The sequence below is a fragment of the Panthera uncia genome, chromosome D2 (genome assembly GCF_023721935.1).
Source record: "Panthera uncia isolate 11264 chromosome D2, Puncia_PCG_1.0, whole genome shotgun sequence".
Taxonomy (NCBI): domain Eukaryota; kingdom Metazoa; phylum Chordata; class Mammalia; order Carnivora; family Felidae; genus Panthera; species Panthera uncia.
The window spans coordinates 2,839,620-2,859,412 of NC_064818.1; the positions used below are offsets into that span (position 1 = coordinate 2,839,620).

Consider the following 19,793-nt stretch of genomic DNA (forward strand, 5'->3'; position numbering starts at 1 on the left):
GGGAGGAGAGGGGAGGAGAGGGGAGGAGAGGGGAGGAGAGGAGAGGGAGATTCTCTAAGTGTGATCGCACTGTGAAAGCCAGCTGGACTTTATTAAAGAAAGCGTTCCCCCTGGCTGTGAGGAGTTTTAGAAGGGGTGTGTGTGTGTGTGTGTGTGTGTGTGTGTGTGTGTGTGTGTCTGTGGGAGAGGAGAGAGAGGTTCTCTAAGTGTGATCACACTGTGAAAGCTGGCTGGACTTTATTAAAGAAAAGGTTCATTCCCCCTGGCTGTGCAAGCATTCGGCCTGGAGGCCAAGCATCCTCTGTTCTGACTTTGAGCTATTACACCGATTCACACGTGTGTGTGAGTGAGGGGGACCACTGTGTAGCACAAGCAGAACAACTACATGAAGGGGCTCTGTTTAAAAGCCTGTCACGAGCTGGACCCGTTCCCTTATAAATGGCAATAACTCTTGAAACTCAGTTTTGAAGTGTAGCATAGCACCTGGTATATGGCTCATGGCCAATAAACTGTTTACCTTTATTGCCATGGTTACTTCTCATCACTTAGAAATAATTATACTTCTATTTTTATAAACGTACATATTTGTTTATAAAGAAGTACTTTGTGTCCCTGTGCTTGTATGTGTGTTTTCTTATGTCCCCCCAAATTTACCAGATACCTTGAAGACTTTGTTAAATGACACTTTCTCCTGAAAAGTGTTACTGATTGCATTATCTCCCTGGAGAGCTGACTGATTCCCCTGAAACTGTAGGTGAAGTTTGAGGAACATTTCCAGCTTCATTTTCATGCTTGCTGTTAGGTAATCCATGCAAGGTTAGCGAAGAGTAGACCGTCACTCAACGAAGACTGTAACTGTCTGACGTCTGATGCTAAAGCCTGGAAACTTCTTTTTTATTGGTGCGTCCAGAGGTCATGAAGCAGTGTGACCCTGGCTTATGCTAATTAACCTGAGAAGAGAATGGGCCACCAATGACATTGCTGATAATGGAATTATAAGGAGATTCTAACTATCCAGTGAGCTGAGCTGAAACCCTTGGGTTTCCAAGCAGGATGTATCCCCACTTGGGGTGCCTTGAGGAGAGGTGGTTAAATAAACTTCACGGCTCTGCGACAGGAGTAACATGGTTTTAATGGTTCGTATTCCCAGACTTTTCTAGACTGTCATGTAGGGCAATGCTATAGCACTCTGTCTACCTCATGTGCTCCTCTGCCTTCTATTCATGGGACTCTCATCATCTCCCCAGGATCATGCTGGAAACGTTTCCAAACTCCTGTGTCCTTTGAGTTTGCTGTTGCTAAGTGGAATGCCCATTATCTCTTCTTGACAACCTTATCTTTCTGGAAGTGGTACAAGGCAACAGTTTCCCTTGTCTCTTTCAGTTATAATCAAATTAAACTCAAGGTGATTACTGAAGACTCTAAGTAATTTTCAGTGAACTGGGTGGTCTGAAACATCATCCTTCACTTAAATATGATTTCTTTTTTTAGATTTTTTTTGTAATGTTAATTTATTTTTGAGAGACAGAGAGAAACAAAGCATGAGTGGGGGAGGGTCAGAGAGAGAAGGAGACACAGAATCCGAAGCAGGCTCCAGGCTCTGAGTCGTCAGCACAGAGCCCAATGTGGGGCTCGAACCCATGAACCGTGAGGTCATGACCTGAGCCAAAGTCAGCGCTCAACCAATTGAGCCACCCAGGCGCCCCTAAATATGATGTCGTTTATAGAGAGAAATTGAGCAAATATATTTGTACACCCATGCGCATACACTCATACGCACACACCTACACACATAGCACACAGATGTCACTTAGACAAAAATGAAACCATTAGAGCATATATTGTGATGCAAGTTTTTGCCTGAACATGTTGTGAACATCTCTTTCCGGTCTGCCCTTTAATTTCTTCCTCTTACAGAGACTATTTACATTATGAGATGAAAGCTTAGCTGTGTCCTTTCTCGATGTTGTACCCACACTGCATTTCTTGTCTCCTCTTTTCTGAAGATGAGTGATCATGTGGGTCCTTGTTAAACACGCCCCCCCATGGAACTAGTTTTAAACATTTGGAAATACACACCTTTTTAGGTTGTTTGTTTCAGCAACAGTTTTCTAGTCAACAGGTTCAGAAATACAAACTCAGTGCCTTCTCTGAGCTCTGACCTTGTGTCTAGAAGGATTACTTCTGTGGCTTTTGTGTATTCTAGTAATCGGCTCACTTAAAGTCCATCTGTGTACGTATTCTGGATGGCCAGAGAGCCGAAGAGCCAGGAAAAAAACCTCTGACAAACAGAAGACCAATTGTTGTACTTAGAAGATTCTCTTTTTGCTTGCCTACGTGCATGCTCTCTCTCTCTGTCTCTCTCTCTCTCTCTCTCTCTCTCTCTCAATCTCTGTGTCTTTCTCTCTCTCTCTCTCTCTCTCTCTCTCTGTCTCTCTCTCTCTCTCTCTCTCTCTCTCTCACACACACACACACACACACACACACACACATTATTTCCAATATAACTTGGATTAACTAAGTATGGATACTTCAGACACCCCGTTTGTCCAGTCTAGATGGGAAAAGAAGTGAAGGGTCTAATTCAGTGTTCAAACGATGCTGACAAAATTCACGGTACCTGGCCAGGTGCATGCTTCCCTCTGTGGTTCTAACCACCTGAAAATGTTCAACCCACTGAGAAATAGAATACTCATCTCCTAATGGTGTGAAAAGGCAGAACTCATTTTATATATCCCCAATGGAAACTGAGATTGAGCAAAAATGCCATCATAGTCTTGCCGGGCTCCCAATCATCGGCGACTCACACAGCTCGTGACAGAATGGTTCTGTTCGTTGGGTCTTTTCCTGTGGCGTCTCTATGCCTGTTACCACCACTTCCGCCCCAATTCCCTTAAGCTCCTCAATTAGCTTTTTCTCACAACTCTACTAAAACTGTACCCTCTAAAGCCTCCAATGACTACTTTCTTGGACAGATCCTATCATTTTCTAGCATTTCAGCAAGCGGCACTATTGATCTACCTTTCTTGCAGCTTGGTTTTTCTCAAGGATTCTGACTTTTTCTGATTGTCTATATATCAGACTTCTCCATCTTCCTGATGAATATTCTACCTCTTCCTTTTTGAAATTGAAATTGCCCCACTCTTGTTTATTTCCATAAGGAGCTATATTTTTTAAGAAACAAATTTTGATATTTTTTGATAGTTTGGTCATTTTCTGCCCCAATTTCCCTCCCATGGTGTGTTCCTCTCACTGCATACCATCTATGCACACCGTCACTTTTCCTGCAGTCCACACATTCAGATTCACTTATTTAGTTAACATTTTATTTAAATTTTCTTCTTTAACATTTATTTATTATTGAGAGACAGAGAGACACAGAGCATGAGCAGTGGAGGGGTAGAGAGAGAGGGAGACACAGAATCCGAAGTAGGCTCCAGGCTCTGAGCTGTCAGCACAGAGCCCGCCGTGGGGCTCAAACCCACAAATTGTGAGATCATGACCTGAGCCGAAGTCGGTCTCTTACCCAACTGAGCCACCCAGGCACCCCTTAGCTAACATTTTATTGCATATCAACTCTAGGAAAGACACTAGGGCATCAAAACTGAGACAGTCTCTTCATCTAACAATGACAGAGATACTCAATACACTGTGAAGTATATCATAATAGAATTGTGTGCACACAATAGAATTGTGTGCAGTGTTTTGGGAGAACACAAATGGAAAATCTAAAAGATTTGGAGTAGGTACAGTAAGAAACTGTTTGCAGGACAAAACCTGAGTTTTCAAGTGAAGGAACTTAAGGAACATATGGACTTCCAGAAAAACCGTGTAGAACACTGAGTTGGAGTTCTGGTTTCAGATGTATACACGTATCTCCACAAAACACCAAGGATTGTGCATGCTGTTCTCTGGCCTCATTCAGGAAATGTTAGGTATTAAAGTATCTGAAGGCAACAAAATAGCACGTGCTCGTTTGTGATCATGAGCTGTCCAAGCCTCATTTATAAGTTCATCCCCTTCATGGAACCCCAGCAAACCACATCCCTCTGTCTGTTTTTGTTTCATTGTGTGTGTTGTGTGTGTGAGAGAGAGACACACGGAGAGAGAGAGACAAATAGAGACAGAGACAGAGAAGAGAGAGACATCCCTGGAAGCAATTTCTCGAGTGTTTGCAGTGCTCAGTTTTTGTAATTGATTGTATCTAATGCCTTCTCATAAACTATAAACAAGTGTCCCTACATATCATATATGCATCATTCCTACATGATCAGCAAGTTCTTCTAAATCAGGAGTCATACTGTTACTCTATCTGTAAACAGCATCTCTTAATAATAGCCACTAACATTTATTTACCATCTACTAACCAAGCCCTCCATAGACATATTATTATTTCATTTTCACAGGAGCTCCATGAAGTCCTGGAGATGATATTAATCACTACATACCATTTCACCACAATTTCACCTCCTTCCTAGACCAGAAAACCATAGAGGCACAGAGAGGCGGAGTTGGTCTCCCCAGGTGCCATACCTGGAAGGTGACAAAGCCAAAACCAGACCTGTTATCTGAGCTCCACGTGCAAAAACCACCTGCTGGGCATCAAAATCTAGTCTTCCTCTCCTGACTTTATTCAAATTATCTTTGTTCCTTGGTAGTAACCCATTCATTGTTATTTGGTGTTGCTACTAATGACACTTAATCAAAATTAAATGTGGAGAAGTTAGTCAAAGGGTAGAAACTTCCAGTTATAGAAGAATAAGTTCTGGGGCGATGATAGTTAATAATACTGCACTGTGTTCTTAAAATTTGCTGAAAGAGTAGATATTGGGTGGTCTCACCACAGCAAAGTACACACAAGCATGCACACATACATACATACACAGCAAAGTAAATACATAAATACATAAGTAAGACAACTATGCAGGATGAAATTGTGTTAATTTGGTTGACTATAGTTATCATTTTGCAATGCTTAAGTGTCAAGGCATAGCACTCTATACCTTAAATATGTACAGTTGTTGTAAATTATAGCTCAGTCAAGCTGGAAAATGTCTGTCTTCCCCCTTTATATTCTAACACATCATATGATGTTTGTTTTATGTTTAGATTATAAATTGCTGAAGACAGAGACTGTCTCATTTGTTTTCCTCAGCCCTTGATGGAATGACCCAATTAGTGGTTATTGAAATAAGTAAGCATTGAATTAAAAAAAAATTGAGAGATGAAGTACCTCTTTTGACAAAATAGGGCACGCCGGTGAGGTTTGAGAATACTGACTGAGTTCAAACCACAGTTGAGAAATGCACTTGGTGAGGGTTTGATGTCTATGGCGGGGCTCAGCATTGACATGGGGACACAATCACTGAACACCCGTGTACCGAGATGCTGCACAGAGCTACTCTTTTGCATCGTGTTGGGAAAATGGCTTAGGTGAGCTATAACTACACACAGATACGTCGTGTTTTAGAGATTCCGCTGGCATTTATCCCATCGTGGCGTGCCATTTAGAAAAGTCTGTGGAAACGTCAGACCGAACCCATCTTTCCTCAGGTGTGCTTCCTGCCTTTTTTTATCTGATCATCAGCTGCCGTTCTGGGCATTTGTTCACGAGGTTGGCGGCTCACACAGTGGTGTTTATTCCTAGATCAGTAGCCCTGTTCTCACCACTAATCTTTCCTCCTCGTGGAAGCCTCGACACCGCCCCTCAGGGCCACTCAATTAGACTGTTCAGCGAGGACTGTCCAACTACTCTGAGTTTATTAAGTGTCTCTAGTGAACAGTCGGAATACTGATGAGAGCTGTTCAGACTGAGCCTGAGACCTTGTGTGAAGAGGGAGTGCCAGCCCCCTCGTCCAAAGTGTGTGGCTCCATCCCAGGTGTGGCCGTAGCTGGTCCAGTGGGTCTGTGGGATGTACTTCCGGTAATGTCTCTACAGGGAAAGGAACGCAGCCCTTCAAGGAAACGTCAGCAGTGCACTGTGTCCTTTATTTCCCTTCATTCATTCATCTCTTCAGGTGTAACAAGCATGTGCAGCGCCTGTTACGTGCACAGCAGTTTTCTGATAATTGTAGCTGTGTGGTTTCTGTGTGCCAGCCACCCAACACACGCTACGCACTCTCCTCTGCTCACACTGCATATTTATTTACCCATAATCTGCATAATGTGTGTGTATGTATACATCTTTCTGAATAGGAGGGCAGTGCTATGGGAAAACAATCTCTGGGAAGAGCCAGATTTCTAGGACAGCAGGAAGCAAACAGGAGTGTTCAGCTGAGTATATATTCTCTTGTTTAATTTATTTAACCTTCACTAAAGTCCCATGGGATAAATTCTCTTATTAGTCCTGTTTCCCAGATGTGAAAATTGAGGCTTTAAAGATACCAAGCTGTCTTGGTTCAGAGTGCCACAATCGTCCTTCAGGCAGCCTGGCTTATGCTGCCACAGTCGTAACTACTATATTTCATGGTTTTAGTACAGAGGGTTAGAGGACTCATGGAAGTTAAACAGTGTGGACCCTGATCCTTCTTGGATCCTTGGAGAATGATGGAGCCATGATCAACCCCTGTTGTCCATTTAGTCAACATATATGTATAACATCTATCATGTGCCAGCTTCTTGCTAAGTTCTGGGGATACAAATATCAATAAGGTACATTTTTGACCTCGTGAATGCAACAGCCTAGTTCGTATGAAACATCCGTGCAAGGGACAAACAGATTACACCTATTAATCAATATACTGTACATTGTGAAGGCTGGAGTTAAAAGGATGACAGGGTGCCTGGGTGGCTCAGTCAGTTAAGTGTCTGCCTCTTGATTTCGGCCCAGGTCATGATCTCACCATTTGTGAGTTTGAGCCCCGTATCAGGTTCTACACTGACCTCACAGAGCCTGCTTGGGATTCTTTATGTCCTCTCTCTCTGCCTCTCCCCAGCTCATGCTCTCTATCTCTAACTGTCTCTGTCTGTCTCTGTCTTTCTGTCTCTCTGTCTCAAAATAATAAACTTAAAAATAAAAGGATGGCATTCTTACAAGTGTGTTCCAAGTCTGTGCTAGCTGTAGCTAGCCCTAGAAAGATTTTAGGATGAGATAGTTTAAGTTACTGAGTGACTGAGAAAGTCACTAAGTGACTAAGAAACTGAGTGACGGGATGCATTAGATCCAAACCTGCTATATTAAGCATTGATGTGTGCAAAGCCAAGGGGAACATGGGAGGATTAACAGATGATACCCATTGGTGGTGTGTGGATATGGAAAATTATCAGTGGCACAGTAGTTGAAGCATGAGCTTTGGAGTCACATAGACCTTCTTCAGATCCTGGCACAATCAATGGATGGATTTTGATGAGTTATGTAATCTCACTAAGACTCAGATCTCCATTCGTTAAACAAGGGTAATAGCAGCTCTGATTAGATTGCTGTTAGGATTAACTGATGTGCACGAAAACTGCTTTCTATGCTTCCTAGCATATCGGCAATGATTAATACATGCGTTTTAGTATATTATAATAATTATTACTATTTTCAAATTAAAAGTAAGGTCAACTCAATGTTTCCTCATCATTATTCAGTATTTATTTAGGTTCCCTTGGCCTGAAAACATTTACACACACACACACTCACCTGCTACATCTTAAATGGACCGTACCTTTCTTAGAGCAATCAGTTGCCTTCTGCATTCTTTTTTTCTGGGAACCATAATTCTCTGCATGATTTTCTGCTCATCGAGCCTGGCATTTCTGAGCTGCACTTGTTAAGGCGTCTGGTGTAGAGTAGAAACTCTGGTAACCACTTGGTTGTCTGTACCCTTTCCACATTTTTCTTTCATGTTCTTTACCTCCTTCACCTCTTTGTCAGTTTTGATTAGTTCCTTTTACATGCAGGACTTTCCTTTAGTTCCTTCCTACTACCCTTTCTTCACTCAGGCAGACGTTTCTCTTATCACTTTCTTCTCATTTTTTCCTCACATTTCATGCAACCCTCTCTCGCTTCCTTATTTCTTCTTTTTCCTGTTTCTTTGTCTTGTCTCTCTGTTTCTCTCTCTCGTACACAGCACCTGGTCTACTCTTGTCACCTTCCTCTCTTTAGATCATTTAAATCCTAGAAAGTACAACAAGCATTTTCCTGGCTCCAGTCACTCCAAGCTTTTAACCGTTTGGTCAACATTAAAAAAAAACAATCTTAACTGGACTTTTAATCTCATTTGTTACAGAAAGGAATTAGGATAGCATTTTAGAAAAAAAATTCCCAGAGTACACGTACGCTTCAAAACCTCTAAAGCTTCCTTCTGTTATCAGATGAGCACTTCAGAGGAGATGCCATCTGATTTCCTTCCCCCAAGATAATGAAGTTTGAAAACATTTTCAATTTAATCTCTAAATTTGTAAGATTTAAACCCAAACTAGGACCGTTGCCAAATAGCACCTGTTAAATTATCAGTTCCATGGGAGTTCATTTAAATATGGAAAGTGAGATATATTCTCAGGAAAAAACAGAACCTAGAAGGACAGCTGCCCAGTGACCTGAGGCCACTGGACCAGAGCCAGTGCAGGCGGCCTGCATCGGTCACGGGCGCTCCCTGCCTCCATCAGACCTGACACGAGCAGGCCCTTTTTTTCAAACCATTTAATGTGGCTTTGGGAGCAGACATCCACAAATGTGACATCTGAAGACAGGCGTGATGTATTTCTGTGTGTTGTATGATACCAGCCGCTCCATTCCATAGCATAAACAAAAAATACACAGACTAACGTACCTATTAAAAATCATATGAAAATCAGCTTCCATGTACTGCAACTTCTTGAAGAGTTTTCCAAGTTCAGTGCTCATGCTGATGTTAAAAGACAGTATTATGCAAACAGCCTTGCCCAGAAACTCTTTAATTCTGGATTTTCCACCAGCCCCATCCCTTCACTAGAGATTACTGGAAGGAACAACTGACCAGTGATGGGACTGCTAATAAGAATAACTAGAAACTTCTAAAGAAGCAGTTTAAAAACAGAAGAGATTCAACCATGTCCCCCAACATAGGGAAGTGTCAAATGGCAATATTCCTTGTTGACCTTGGACAATGCCCTCCAGTAGGAAATGCTGCAATTTAAGATTGCTGACATGTTTTGGTAGAGCAAATAAGTAATGAATAGATTGTTAAAAAAAAAAAAAAAAAAAAAAAAAAAAAAAAAAAAAAACAGTGACTTACACTATAAAAAAACATATTCAGTAAGCGTTGGATACAATTGAATCTCATTCAGAGTTTTATGCTTATGGGATTCATATGGCCATATTTAACTTTTTTTGGCTCAGTTCAAGTTTAATAGAAACAACAAAAGATGGCAAGGGAAGCCCACTCCTGGACACAGCAGTTGGCTTGCCCCACGGCACAGCTCAGGCCATTCTGTCCAGAGGAAGAAAGGCTGGTGTCCCCAGTCCCTGCAGGAAGGGCCTGTCCTGTCCCATTCCACATCTGCACCTAAAGTTTTGTGTTGTTTTTTTTTTTTTTTAATTTTTTTTTCAACATTTTTTATTTATTTTTGGGACAGAGAGAGACAGAGCATGAACGGGGGAGGGGCAGAGAGAGAGGGAGACACAGAATCGGAAACAGGCTCCAGGCTCCGAGCCATCAGCGCAGAGCCTGACGCGGGGCTCGAACTCACGGACCGCGAGATCATGACCTGGCTGAAGTCGGACGCTTAACCGACTGCGCCACGGAGGCGCCCCTAAAGTTTTGTGTTTTAAGTATGACAATTGTACAAAACAGATTTTGTTTTCATGGCTGCCTACCGCAGCCAGGCCCTAAAATGGCTCTGTGCTCACTTCTGCTTAGAGAATTATTCCTTGCTCTTCTGGATATCAGGCTTGATGGAGTCACGGCCAGGCTTCCAGCCAGCTGGGCACACTTCCTGTGCCTGGCAGTAAGCTGGAAGGCCTGAACTAGTCTGAGAGTCTCATCCACAGAGCAGCCAACAGGCAGGTCATTCACAGTCATCTGCCCAAAGGCAGTTCCATCATCAGTGATAGAGGCCCCTGCATGAGATGCCCTCATCAGCCTTTAAGACTCCACTCTCCTGAGTGATGGTTCACTTGGGGTCTGATACCAGGGGAACAATGATGGGCCCCAGTGCTCTTTGTTTCTCGGGTGTGTTTATCCATGCCAGGTGACAGAAATGGGAGCCTGCAGGAGAACTTGGCAGTTGACTTTTTAAAATTCTCCTGCCCTGGATCACCTGGGTGGCTCAGTCGGTTAAGCATCCAACTTCAGCTCAGGTCATGATCTCACAGTTCATGAGTTCGGGCCCCATGTCAGGCTCTGTCCTTACAGCTCAGAGCCTGGAGCCTGCTTTGGATTCTGTGTCTCCCTCTCTCTCTGCCCCTCCCCTGCTCATACTCTGTCTCTCTCTACCTCTCAATAAAAGGAATAAACATTATTTTTTTTTAAGTTGTCCTGCCCTGTCACTGAGAGCAGTGATCTCCATCGGGCACACAAAGGTTAGGTCAAGAGCGTAGAAGGGTACAGTGTATTTTCCTTTGTAGTCAAGGGGGCTGATGTCTGAACTGGCCATCTGGCATAATGGTCATGGCTTTGATGTTGGGGGGCAGGATGCTTAATTTCAGCCTTTCCTAAAGACATCTTGCTGTCAGCAGCTCTGAGAGATAACACGGCAAAAAGCAGTCTGGAAGAAGACCCCTACACCCATTTTTAAATACATTTTTGAATCTATACCAAATTACAAAGACATATTGCTCTAAGAGGGAACAGAAAGCCTGTACATATGAATGAATGAATGAATGAATGAATGAATGAATGAATGAATATTTCACTTCCTTTAATGAAGGATATGTAGGAGCAAGTGAATTTTGAAAGTATGCACAAAGAGAAAATTGTATTCTAACTTCGGAAATTCTCAAAATAGGCTCTTCTCAATATGCTGTATGTATGACAAGTTTGGCAACACTTTTATTTCAATACATTAGCCAATTATACTGATGGATTGGATTGTAGAATTTCATTGTATAAAACTAGAAAAAAGGAAATAACTTTACTGGTACTTCTGAAATACATTTCTTAAGTATTTTTTGAAATTTCTTTCAGGTTTGAGGTTTGGAAATCATTTTAAAAAGTATGATATAAAGTTATTTGAAGAGATGCTCTTAAAGTAAATTAAAAAAAAACTTATGTTAGAATAGGTTTATCAAACTTTATCATCAGTCTTCCTCCTTCACTTTGGAAGATAAACAGATACTTACAAGGAATAAACATAGGTCAAAGTCACTTTAGTAAAGACTGATACTTTTTATAGAAAATATATTTCAGGTATTTATTGGCAAATATGCACTTTTTCCTTTTTTCCTTAGTTTCAATGGATTTTCTTTAAAATATACAGAAATAAGAACATGTGAAATGAAATGAACTGCTACCTCTAAACTGAGCCATTATGATTATTCTGGTTTAGGACATAATCGTTATTGCTTCAGAGAAATGAATTTTTCTATGAATCACTTCATCTCTGTTAGTGAATATTTTTTAAGAATTCATTTAATATCTGTTAGTGAATATGTAATATATATCTTGTGCTAATTACTTTCACTATTCTTTCATTTAATTATTTATTCACTCAACACAGTTTTATAGGATTGCTACTATGTGCCAGGTTCTGTGGAGAGCACTGGGACAAAGAGTTTATTCCAGATGGAGAGAATAATATCCCCATCCCGATAGAGAGAGTAAGGCCCCATGATCAGAAGTAAGCATGGTGTGGCTAAGAGTCTGAATGAAGGCCTGTGTAAATCAGATGCTAATGAAACTGAGGAGATATGCAGGGACCAAGGTTGTTGATAGTCAAAGTGATAATAATTTTAGTTTTAATTGTAAGTGAAGCCATTGGAGTTTTAAAAGCAGGAGTGCAAGAAAATATGTGACAATAAAATCCCATTTGTTCTAAGACAGATCACTAGATACAGTGAAAGAATGGATTCCCGTAAAGATTGATGCAGGACTCACACAGGCAAGATACACACCTGTGACATAGTCTAACCAGGAGATGGTATAGAGGAGGAGGGTTGGGTCGAGAAGAAAACTGGATCTAGAGACTGGTGGAGAGATTAATACAAACACACACAATGCACACACATACACATACACATGTGATGTGTGATTTATTAAAAGCCAAGAGTGAGGGGAGTGAGGGGAGGCAAAGATATACAGAAGTATTCCCAGAGCTGGTCCATTCACTGAGATGGAAGCCCTAAAATGACCACAGATAGAGGAGCGATCATGAGTTTAGTTGGGGGTACATTGAGTTTGAAAGAGCAAGTAGTTAATTTAGAATGGTGTTAAAATTTTGCAAAAGTAATAATAAGTAATCCTCAATGCTTTGCTCTGATTTTTCTTAAAAAATCACCAATGGGGTAGGAAATTATCAATTCTTACAATTATTCTTTGTTTTTTGTTGAAAGAAATATATATTTAATTTTGATTCCTCTCTGGATCCTTGTGTACAATTCAATGAATTGCTTTTCTTTATAAGAATGTCTAATATACAATTGGTAAGGTAACAATTGTATATTGGATATTCCTACAAAGAGTAATAAACATAATTTTTCTCTCAAGAAAGAAAAAGACATTGATATTTTGTGTTTAATTTGTTAAAATAATCATATAAAGCCAAAATGATAAAGAAATAAAGGAACATCAATCTAACATTCTGGAATGCAGGATTTTTCTCTAAAAATTTAGAGTTTGTAGGACTTTTTTTTCCCTTTTAATATTATAAAATGAGTAAATTTAGAGCCCGCTTCAAGAAACACCTTTTAACCAGTTGACCAAATAAGATTTTAAGAATAACATCAAAGAAAATATGTATATTTTCTCATGGACTCAGTTTTTGAAGTTATGTTTGTCTGAATAAATCATATTATAAACTATGGAAATTGACAATAATTTTATGGGTGATGGGTATTGAAGAGGGCATCTTTTGGGATGAGCACTGGGTGTTGTATGGAAACCAGTTTGACAATAAATTTCATATATTAAAGATTTAAAAAATAAAATAAAATAACATAGCTAAAAAAATTTAAAAAATAAATAAAAAATTCAAAAAAAGAAGAGAATTTTAAATTTTGTTGTAGCCCCTTTATGTAATACAAAAATTGAATTTGTAATTAATTAAAAAATACATATATATGTAAATTTTTTAAAGACTGTAAGTAAAATGGTCATGAATTATTTTCCATACCCATTGTAATTCAATATGAAAACGTCAAAAATTACTTTTTTGAAAGATTAAATGTAATACTCCCTAACAGTTTTTGTCCTCCTCAGGAGACAGGAGGGGTAAAGGACAGGGTTTTTGGTGTAGGGATACAAGTGTGAAGAAGGGAAGCGAGGCACCCTCCTAATCCCATTAGCCATCTCATTTTTCTCTTTTTCTCTGTTGTTTTGTCTGGGTAAATTTTTACCTGAGAACTTTAGGATGTTAATTATCATTAAATGCCCTTACTGAATGTAACTAAATATACTCTAGATATATTAACAATGTGCAGAGATTCCTGGGACAGATTTCTTTCCCCATAGTACAAATTTGAATTTTGAAAAAAACAATCATATTTGTAAGTCTGTCAATTATTTCGTAGACCATATCCTTCTTTTCAAAACATACTCATTAGATTGCAATCAAAATAGAGTAAAATACATAGTTTCTCCCTGAATTTAGTACCCCATCCTAAGTGTCATAAATGCCTGTCTAAAACATATGGTCATAAAAGCTGAAAAGAATTCGTTTTTTCATAAAAGATCCCGAGTCCCCAGAGTTTAAGGAACTCTACTGTGTTATGAGAGGTACAAAATGTGACACAAGTGGGGGAATGAAGTAGTCTCCCCACTTCTGTGAGGAACTAGAATGACGTCAGAATATTAAGAATTTCTGTGCATAAGGTATCGCTTTGATCCTTGAAGAGTTTGCAAATTTGGGAACACCGAGACAAAATCTTAATATGGACATTGGTGACCCACTGTGCTTCCAATCACAGCATTGAGGTGATGCCTTCAAGTGACTTTGAGAGCAGAGATTCATACACGAGTCCACTTATATAAGACCATATTGCCAAAGGGATATCCAAAAATGACAGGGCTAAGATTTGAGAAGACAGAAACTTCAGCTATTCCACTAACAAGCTGGATGACCTTGAGAACATCACTTCCCCTATCTGGGACATAGTTTCCTCACCTGTTACATGAAGAGCTTAATTTAATGTAACCCTTTGGTAGGAGATTCTTAAAATAATCTAGTCAAATTGACCTGGACATTGTCCATGTAGAAGGTCCTCATGCTTCAAATGTTCAATAAAATAAAATAAAATATATCCTCTTCTGTCCATGGTACTGAATAGATGAGCTAACTATGTCCTGAAACTTGATTGTTTCAGTACCATAGTTATTGAATTCATGACACACACCAGACAATTCATTATCCCCTTGGGATAAACAAAACAATAGCTTTCCAAAGATTCCACATCCTAATTCACAGAACCTAGGAATATATTACATTACATGGCTAAGGGCAAATAAGATTTCAGATAAAACTAAGTTAGCTAATCACCTGACTTTCAAATAAAGAGATTATCATGGATTGTCCAGAGGACCCAATGTGATCATCAGGCTTCTTAAAAGTGAAAAACTGAAGCCATTTAATTCTGAGTGGGAGAGGAACGTGAGTGTGGAGGAAGTGACAGTGATGTGCTAGGAGAAGAGATTATCTGGCTGTTATTACCTTTAAAGATGGAGAAAAGACCATGAGCCAAGAGAAGTGGACAGCTTCTGGAAGCTAGGAAAGGCAAGAAAATGGATTCTGCTGTAGACCCCAGGAGAAGAACACATCCCTGTCCACACCTTTATCTTATGCCAGTGAGACTTTTGTCTCACGGAACTGTTGTTATGAGCTACATAGTCAGTGGTGGTTTGTTACATCAGCCGTAGAAAAGTAACACATCCCTTAAAGATTTTATAGCATAGTTAGGGACGCAGACAAGAAACCTCATAAAGCTGTCAAAGTGGCATTCACAGAATTTTATGGGAAAACAAAATTGCTAACAAAACCATTCTGGAGTTAGCCTTGTTAAATTGTTTTTCTTAAAGAACAGTTGTAAGTTGTGCCTTGAACAGGACTAGGGTAAGCAGAGGCAGAGATTTGTGATAGAGGGAAGAGAACTGAACTCAAACAGAGGCAGTAGCAGATGCTATGACATGAAGGTGTGAAGGACGTTCGTATACCTGGAAGAATCACAGCTTACTGAAATCTGTTTACTTCTGTTTTACCACCGTATGTCAGTATTGCCACAGTTTTCCTTTACATGATTTCAGGTAAAACAACCAAATCTCAGCCCCGTTCCTAGGATTAGGAAGCAATAGGACTATACTTGCAGACTTCGTTTCTTATTCATAGTTATAAAATTAAAGCTTTTAAACTATCATATTGCATAGACTTGGGCCTCTTTGTATCTTTCTGCCATTCCAGTTATTAATTCTAGAAAGAGGAAAAGTGCTACCAGGCTGTGACCTGGTGCCCTTTCCACGGTCCTCCCATCCCTTGTGCTCATGTCACTTCTTTCTGTTCTACACATTTCAGAGACTTGATCTAAAGTCTTAAAGCACATTGAATTTTTCACACATGTGGCTTCTTGAAAATATATTTGCTTAAGATAGCTTCATGGTTTGTCAATGCATGACGTTTATAAATTTCAGATCAGAGGGAAGATGTGATACCTCCAAATTCAACGCAATTTACTTGCATAGTATGCAGAGAACAGACACCACGGTCCATAGCAAGGTCTGCTTACAGGGTTGGCCCTTGTCTGGCATCTGCAAGAGAGATTGCATCCTGGAGCAGAGAGGAGGGGGTAGGGCACCACAGAGGTGCAGGTGCGTGGTATTGGTATTATTGCTTGGGCAAGTAGGCAAGGGTCATTACGTCATATCAGTACGTACTTTTTAAGAAGAGCCCTGTTCATCTGGTAATGATTAGAGGGTATAATAAATTGCTTATGATTAGTCTAGTAAAGTATATTTAATATGTAATTAAAATGCTAACAATGGAAGAAAAGGCTTTGGAAACATTAGTATTTAATTCTGAGAATTACTGGATGAATGCTTTTTTAAATGTTTAGATTTTATTTATTTTTCTTAATGTTTTGTAACATTTATTCATTCTTTGAGAGACAGAGACAGAGCATGAGTGGGGGAGGTGCAGACAGAGAAGGAGGCACAGAATCTGAAAAGCAGGCTCCAGGCTCTGAGCTGTCAGCACAGAGCCCATGTGGGGCTTGAACTCACAAACTGTGAGATCATGACCTGAGCTAAAGTCTGACACCTACCCTACTGAGCCACCCAGGTGCCCCTGGACTCATGATTTTATACTGGTTAACTGTACTTCATCTCTCTAAGCTTTAGTTTCCTTCCTTCACAAATGCTGATCCTGAGTCTCTCGTAATGGTTTTGTGAGACAGGTTAGCCCTTAGACCAAGTAGCAAACATTTCTGGTTCTCTGAATAGGCATGTTACAGGATGGTACTTCTGCACGTGTTCTGCTCTTCTTTTTGTTTTCTTTGGTGATGTGCAGCCATGATATCTGTGATTACAGCAGTGAAATTACACAAATCAACTCTGAAAGAAAAGTTTGAGATCCAGCTACAAATCGCCACATTTCCTTCCATATGCTGAGTGTGCCATCATTTGCTTTGGCTCATCTGGTCTTCTGAGCAACTTTGATCACAGAACCATTTGCACATAGAGAATGAGAGAAAGCGTATACGCTCTTTGTTGTTTTATTTCTGTTTGTTCGTTAACACAGCATATCTTTGCCCATCCTAACTGGTCAAATTTTTATTAAATGAAATAAAATAATGCAGCACACCCAGCAATAATGCTTAATGTATTATATGTGATTCGCAAGTAATAGCATTATGTATTCCACTTATGTACCAGAGCTCGAACAGAATACCGCAATGAATGGGTCAAGTTTAATAAGCAAAAGTGTAGGGAATTTATCAGTACATGGAGAGGCACACTCACCTGACTGATAGAACAGGAGGCATTAAATACAAATTCTGTCACCACCATTTTTTTGCCTGGAGGTGTTTTTTTACTTGAATTGTTAGAGCAAAGATCAACTAAATAACTATGTGTTTTACATCAATTTCTTAATGACTGTTTTTACACCAGCTTTGCCTGACCATGAGTCAGGAAAACAAGTTTCAGATGATTTCTTTCTTTATACAATGAGATTATTCTTACAAATTTCAAAAAGAAACAATACTCAATGGTATGCTATGTAGGCAGACTTATATATGTGAATATTGTTTTAGGAAAGAAAAATATAGACATAAAATTCTGGTGAATGATAACATCTGGCCATGAGAGTTCAATGGTGAGCTCATGATTAGAAATCTTTATCTGACTAAAGATGCTGCTTACACTTAGGAATCTACTTAAAAACAAAAAGAATCTCCATTTGGGCTTGTTATCCAAAGTAGTCATGGCCAGTATTGTATGGCATTTTAAAAGTATAGAGTATAATAAACTGTAGTTTTAGAATTGTAAAGAGGCCTAATTATGTGTCTTTTAAAGTTCACTGAAGTTCAAATGTTTGTTTTGGCGGACCCACAGCCAAAGCAGTTGGAAGACAGTATATGTGCACAGGCATCTTTAAAATTAACTGTTTTAATTACCAAAGTTAAAAGAAATATATACATTTTCTTCTTAGTCTCTTTTCCTGCAGTTTACTTGCTTTCCCTTATCTTCATCCTTTTTAAGGAAGATTTACAGAGCCCTGATTCATACACCAAGAACACAACTGCCACTTAGATTAACAAATTAATAATGCTGCACATTTTCACATAAAAATGTGTAATTTTGGATAAAATGCAGTAAGTCCAGAGATTTATACAACCTTCAAGAATTAAAATAAGTAGAATATTCTTCATTTTCCATAGCTATAATCAATGAAATATTTTGAAATTTTAATAATTTTTAAATGTTTTTATTGGCTATATTTCCAGACCATATAAAGAGCATTCTTAAGAATACAAAACTGTGTAAATATCTTGTAATGTCCAATATGAAAAGTTCCTTTCCTTTGAAATGCAGTACTGTGTTTGTCCTTGATATGAATACCGCGAGTATACGATACAAGTATAGGGGCGTGAGGAGCCTCGTGAATTGAGCATAGACATTTGGCTGTGGACACAGGGAACTGAAAGTATAGAACGTGTCTGAGGAACAGCTCAGACGAGGAGACACAGGCATGGCTGGCGTGTGGGTGTCTTGGATATCAGGGGATGCGTGGCCTCAGGGGGAGTTCTGCCTGCCTCATTTGTCAGTTTCCATAAAATCTCTCTGTGTGCCTACACTCTTTTTAGGACTTAGAGTCCGTTTTTATGACCTGCATGTTTGTCGTGGGGACATCTCTCCACAGTGAGCGTATCCATCAGGTTAGAAACATAACTGGTATATAGACCCTGTGGAGATCACAGGGAGCCCTGCTGCCCTCACGGGGTCCTTACTTGTGTGCTGTGCCACCTCATTGTTCCCTTCCGCAGCTGCCCCCTTCTCACAGGGTCCAGGCGGCTTCCACTACAGGTTGCTCTGTGCTCTGTCCAGCCTCCTTGGATGCACACGTGACCCACCCGGTACACCACCTCCCTCCTCTGCTCCAGCCAGACAAACCATGTGGCAAACACCCAACCTTCTTTGCTCTTGGGCAACACCGCTCCCTATTTTTTTACAGAACAAATCCACGAAGCTTCAGTATCCTGGAAATCTCATTACTGAATGATTAGATCAACTTCCGAAAAGAGTCAGAATTTTACAGGGAAGAGTTCAAGTTCTATCTAAAATGCAGTATTCTTTGCCTCTCACAAAACAATACTGCTAAACACAAAGGCATTCAGGAGAAGGTACTTAGGGGACCTCTGTCCACTTCTTCCACGGCTCTCTGACCTTCGGGTTGACCCATACTCCCTTGTTCAGGTTACTCTGTTTAAACAAAATATCACGTAACTCCCGTGACCAAAACTCAGGTTTTTCTCTAGTAACCAGAGATTCTCACTGAGTTCTAATTTAATTTGAGCAAGTGAGAATATACCTTCCGTTCCCTGCTTCCATTTTATATCCCCAAAGCCTACTCAGTACCTCCCCCTATTGCCCTATAAACTATGCAAAACTCCCCCCGCCAAAACTGGGAGGAATACAACTCCTAGTCCTTTTGAGGCAGAACCTAGGTCTGATTTTACAGTCTATGGCATATTTTTTTGATTTGGAAACTTAAGGTAAGTGATTTCATAAACCTGTGTCTACTCTCCTTTTGATCCAGTCTTTGGGGAAGTATGCATTCTTATAATTTCCCTCAGGATAGAAAATTCAAGAAGAAGGATGCTGGTGCCCTTCATCCTCAAACCACATTTTGGATCTCTTCCCTTCAATGTAGGGTTGTTGCATTTCTTCCTTTATATCCTTTTAAATTATTTCTATGGAGCTTTTAGAAATATTTAATTAAAGGTAACACAAAGAAATATTCACTAACATTTTATTAAAAAACAAAATATCTCAGCTTCAGCCTGATTAAGATGGGTTTTTAAGGTGATTCACATTTTAACTCACGAGGACATCCGCATGCAGTTTAGGGTTGTAGAGAACAGAGGCTTGGTGTTAAGAGCCCGAGATACGGCATTGTTTATTTCTCACTGAAAATTAAAAAAAAAAAATGAGTTGACATTTTCCCCCAGTAATGTTAAACCAAACTAA

The 19,793-nt window shown here is 39.8% G+C and overlaps 1 protein-coding gene and 1 pseudogene across 1 annotated transcript in view; one reads left to right on the forward strand and one right to left on the reverse strand.

Annotated features, from left to right (window-relative positions):
• PCDH15 (protocadherin related 15) overlaps positions 1 to 19,793 on the forward strand; it is a 741,840-nt gene that overhangs the window by 3,712 nt on the left and 718,335 nt on the right. The window lies entirely within an intron of this gene.
• LOC125932569 (peroxiredoxin-1-like) lies at positions 9,811 to 11,075 on the reverse strand (annotated as a pseudogene).